We start from the raw sequence: 5,819 nt of genomic DNA, 5'->3' as shown, positions 1-5,819 counted from the left end.
CCCCTTCCCCATCTGTCCTGGTATCCCCCCCTGACTGGGAGACACTAGAGAGTAATACAATGAAAGGGAGTGTAACAAGTGGTGCAGTCAGAAGGAAAGACAATCAAGGTGAGTATACACATAAACCCCTCCCCCTTCTGTCCTGGTATCCCCCCCTGACTGGGAGACACTAGAGAGTTATACAATGAAAGGGAGTGTAACAAGTGGTGCAGTCAGAAGGAAAGACAATCAAGGTGAGTATACACATAAACCCCTCCCCCTTCTGTCCTGGTATCCCCCCCTGACTGGGAGACACTAGAGATGTATACAATGAAAGGGGGTGTAACAAGTGGTGCAGTCAGAAGGAGAGACAATCAAGGTAAATATACACATAAACCTCTCCCCCATATGTTCTGGTATCCTACCCCAGACTGGGAGACACAGGAGAGTTATACAATGAAAGGGCTTGTAACAAGTGGTGCAGTCAGAAGGAAAGACAATCAAGGTAAATATACACATAAACCTCTCCCCCATATGTTCTGGTATCCTACCCCAGACTGGGAGACACTGGAGAGTTATACAATGAGAGGGAGTGTAACAAGTGGTGCAGTCAGAAGGAAAGAAAATCAAGGTAAATATACACATAAACCCCTCCCCCTTCTGTCCTGGTATCCTACCCCAGACTGGGAGACACAGGAGAGTTATACAATGAGAGGGAGTGTAACAAGTGGTGCAGTCAGAAGGAGAGACAATCAAGGTAAATATACACATAAACCCCTCCCCCATATGTTCTGGTATCCCCCCAGACTAGGAGACACTGGAGAGTTATACAATGAAAGGGCTTGTAACAAGTGGTGCAGTCAGAAGGAGAGACAATCAAGGTAAATATACACATAAACCCCTCCCCCTTGTGTCCTGGTATCCTACCCCAGACTGGGAGACACAGGAGAGTTATACAATGAGAGGGAGTGTTACAAGTGGTGCAGTCAGAAGGAGAGACAATCAAGGTAAATATACACATAAACCCCTCCCCCTTGTGTCCTGGTATCCCCCCCTAACTGGGAGACACAGGAGAGTTATACAATGAAAGGGCTTGTAACAAGTGGTGCAGTCAGAAGGAGAGACAATCAAGGTGAGTATACACATAAACCCCTCCCCCTTCTGTCCTGGTATCCTACCCCAGACTGGGAGACACAGGAGAGTTATACAATGAAAGGGCTTGTAACAAGTGGTGCAGTCAGAAGGAGAGACAATCAAGGTGAGTATACACATAAACCCCTCCCCCTTCTGTCCTGGTATCCTACCCCAGACTGGGAGACACAGGAGAGTTATACAATGAAAGGGAGTGTAACAAGTGGTGCAGTCAGAAGGAAAGAAAATCAAGGTAAATATACACATAAACCCCTCCCCCTTGTGTCCTGGTATCCCCCCCTAACTGGGAGACACAGGAGAGTTATACAATGAAAGGGCTTGTAACAAGTGGTGCAGTCAGAAGGAGAGACAATCAAGGTGAGTATACACATAAACCCCTCCCCCTTCTGTCCTGGTATCCCCCCCAGACTGGGAGACACTAGAGAGTTATACAATGAAAGGGAGTGTAACAAGTGGTGCAGTCAGAAGGAAAGAAAATCAAGGTAAATATACACATAAACCCCTCCCCCTTCTGTCCTGGTATCCTACCCCAGACTGGGAGACACAGGAGAGTTATACAATGAAAGGGCTTGTAACAAGTGGTGCAGTCAGAAGGAGAGACAATCAAGGTGAGTATACACATAAACCCCTCCCCCTTCTGTCCTGGTATCCTACCCCAGACTGGGAGACACAGGAGAGTTATACAATGAAAGGGCTTGTAACAAGTGGTGCAGTCAGAAGGAGAGACAATCAAGGTGAGTATACACATAAACCCCTCCCCCTTCTGTCCTGGTATCCTACCCCAGACTGGGAGACACAGGAGAGTTATACAATGAAAGGGAGTGTAACAAGTGGTGCAGTCAGAAGGAAAGAAAATCAAGGTAAATATACACATAAACCCCTCCCCCTTGTGTCCTGGTATCCCCCCCTAACTGGGAGACACAGGAGAGTTATACAATGAAAGGGCTTGTAACAAGTGGTGCAGTCAGAAGGAGAGACAATCAAGGTAAATATACACATAAACCCCTCCCCCTTGTGTCCTGGTATCCCCCCCTAACTGGGAGACACAGGAGAGTTATACAATGAAAGGGCTTGTAACAAGTGGTGCAGTCAGAAGGAGAGACAATCAAGGTGAGTATACACATAAACCCCTCCCCCTTGTGTCCTGGTATCCTACCCCAGACTGGGAGACACTAGAGAGTTATACAATGAAAGGGAGTGTAACAAGTGGTGCAGTCAGAAGGAGAGACAATCAAGGTAAATATACACATAAACCCCTCCCCCTTGTGTCCTGGTATCCCCCCCTAACTGGGAGACACAGGAGAGTTATACAATGAAAGGGCTTGTAACAAGTGGTGCAGTCAGAAGGAGAGACAATCAAGGTGAGTATACACATAAACCCCTCCCCCTTGTGTCCTGGTATCCTACCCCAGACTGGGAGACACTAGAGAGTTATACTGTAACCGGAGAGCACGTATCTACTCTACAAATTCATATCGTCACCACCGGGATTCGAACCCCGGTCGTCTGGGTGACAGTCAGTGCTTTAACCCACTGAGCCAAAGAATCGATTCCCTAGCTCAGTTGATTAAAACTGGCTATATATGTTCTACCTGTACTAAGTGGAAGCAACCCCGCTACACTATTCCCCCACCACAAGAGTCATCATATCTTCATATATGACTCTTAACAACACAAACCCTGGCTATACTCCAGATAACCATCGTGGATTTTTTAGTTGGGCGCCAAATGTAACCGGAGAGCACGTATCTACTCTACAAATTCATATCGTCACCACCGGGATTCGAACCCCGGTCGTCTGGGTGACAGTCAGTGCTTTAACCCACTGAGCCAAAGAATCGATTCCCTAGCTCAGTTGATTAAAACTGGCTATATATGTTCTACCTGTACTAAGTGGAAGCAACCCCGCTACACTTGGTGCCGTGACCAGGATTAGACAGACCCCTATGATCCTCATAATCTTTAAATGTCTTGAGTCTCATATCCTCTAAATCCCTTTCAATATCGCTAATAAAACTCATGACTCTATTATTTGCCATTTCAACGGGTATGTAATCTTCAGAACTAATATTTTTGCCCCCTTCTGCCATTTTGAAATTATAAATATTCTTAAATAAACTCTATGTTCGAGCTTTCAGTTTCAATAATAAAAAAAAAATACAATATCCTTATCTCTCAGCCTTAGATGTTTTACAACAGGGCCCCACGTTGGGCGCCAAAATGTAACAGGAGAGCACGTATCTACTCTACAAATTCATATCGTCACCACCGGGATTCGAACCCCGGTCGTCTGGGTGACAGTCAGTGCTTTAACCCACTGAGCCAAAGAATCGATTCCCTAGCTCAGTTGATTAAAACTGGCTATATATGTTCTACCTGTACTAAGTGGAAGCAACCCCGCTACAATACAATGAAAGGGAGTGTAACAAGTGGTGCAGTCAGAAGGAAAGAAAATCAAGGTAAATATACACATTAACTCCTCCCCCTTCTGTCCTAGTATCATAGCCCCAGACTGAGAGAAACTAGAGAGTTATACAATGAGAGGGATTGTAACAAGTGGTGCAGTCAGAAGGAGAGACAATCAAGGTAAATATACACATAAACCCCTCCCCCTTGTGTCCTGGTATCCCCCCCTAACTGGGAGACACAGGAGAGTTATACAATGAAAGGGCTTGTAACAAGTGGTGCAGTCAGAAGGAGAGACAATCAAGGTGAGTATACCCATAAACCCCTCCCCCTTCTGTCCTGGTATCCCCCCCTGACTGGGAGACACTAGAGAGTAATACAATGAAAGGGAGTGTAACAAGTGGTGCAGTCAGAAGGAGAGACAATCAAGGTAAATATACACATAAACCCCTCCCCCTTCTGTCCTGGTATCCCCCCAGACTTGGAGAAACTAGTGAGTTATACAATGAAAGGGAGTGTAACAAGTGGTGCAGTCAGAAGGAAAGACAATGAAGGTGAGTATACACATAAACCCCTCCCCCTTCTGTCCTGGTATCCCCCCAGACTTGGAGAAACTAGTGAGTTATACAATGAAAGGGAGTGTAACAAGTGGTGCAGTCAGAAGGAAAGACAATGAAGGTGAGTATACACATAAACCCCTCCCCCTTCTGTCCTGGTATCCCCCCAGACTTGGAGAAACTAGTGAGTTATACAATGAAAGGGAGTGTAACAAGTGGTGCAGTCAGAAGGAGAGACAATCAAGGTGAGTATACACATAAACCCCTCCCCCTTCTGTCCTGGTATCCCCCCAGACTTGGAGAAACTAGTGAGTTATACAATGAAAGGGAGTGTAACAAGTGGTGCAGTCAGAAGGAAAGACAATCAAGGTGAGTATACACATAAACCCCTCCCCCTTCTGTCCTGGTATCCCCCCCTGACTGGGAGACACAGGAGAGTTATACAATGAAAAGGAGTGTAACAAGTGGTGCAGTCAGAAGGAAAGACAATCAAGGTGAGTATACACATAAACCTCTCCCCCATATGTTCTGGTATCCCCCCCAGACTGGGAGACACTAGAGAGTTATACAATGAGAGGGAGTGTAACAAGTGGTGCAGTCAGAAGGAAAGAAAATCAAGGTGAGTATACACATAAACCCCTCCCCCTTCTGTCCTGGTATCCTAGCCCCAGACTGGGAGACACTAGTGAGTTATACAATGAAAGGGAGTGTAACAAGTGGTGCAGTCAGAAGGAAAGACAATCAAGGTGAGTATACACATAAACCCCTCCCCCTTCTGTCCTGGTATCCCCCCCTGACTGGGAGACACAGGAGAGTTATACAATGAAAAGGAGTGTAACAAGTGGTGCAGTCAGAAGGAGAGACAATCAAGGTAAATATACACATAAACCTCTCCCCCATATGTTCTGGTATCCTACCCCAGACTAGGAGACACTGGAGAGTTATACAATGAGAGGGAGTGTAACAAGTGGTGCAGTCAGAAGGAGAGACAATCAAGGTGAGTATACACATAAACCCCTCCCCCTTCTGTCCTGGTATCCTACCCCAGACTGGGAGACACAGGAGAGTTATACAATGAGAGGGAGTGTAACAAGTGGTGCAGTCAGAAGGAGAGACAATCAAGGTGAGTATACACATAAACCCCTCCCCCTTCTGTCCTGGTATCCTAGCCACAGACTGGGAGACACAGGAGAGTTATACAATGAAAGGGAGTGTAACAAGTGGTGCAGTCAGAAGGAGAGACAATCAAGGTAAATATATGTGAGCCAAAATTTGTTCCTGTGAAAAAAGTTCCACTGGAACTAATTTCACAGGAAATATGTTCTGGGAGAACTTTTTTCACAGACAATTTCCATATAATTTGTTCCATCTCTATGAAATAAGTTCCACACTTTAACTGGTGAAATAAGTTCTGGGTTGGTGAAAGGAGTAGGTACGGTAAGGACCGATTTTGGCCTCAAATTTCAGTTTCATCTGACGAAATATTTTGACCACTTTTTAAACACTTAAGTGTCTATTTCATATGATTCAATTAATTTATGTGCAAGATTTTAACTTATTAAGTCATTAAAAACGATCCGATTCAAGCTCAAATATGAAAAATCTACCAAATATCCGAAAAAATGTCACTTTTCAGATGGTTTTTGTCAAAAACGAAAGTGGCCGCATCCGTGTTCATCTTCAATCTTTACATATGTTATGTATTTCCATCAAATACAACTTCCA

The sequence above is a fragment of the Mytilus trossulus genome, chromosome 7 (genome assembly GCF_036588685.1).
Source record: "Mytilus trossulus isolate FHL-02 chromosome 7, PNRI_Mtr1.1.1.hap1, whole genome shotgun sequence".
Classification (NCBI taxonomy): domain Eukaryota; kingdom Metazoa; phylum Mollusca; class Bivalvia; order Mytilida; family Mytilidae; genus Mytilus; species Mytilus trossulus.
The sequence above is the reverse complement of the archived record's forward strand: the minus strand, read 5'-3'. Positions refer to the sequence as shown.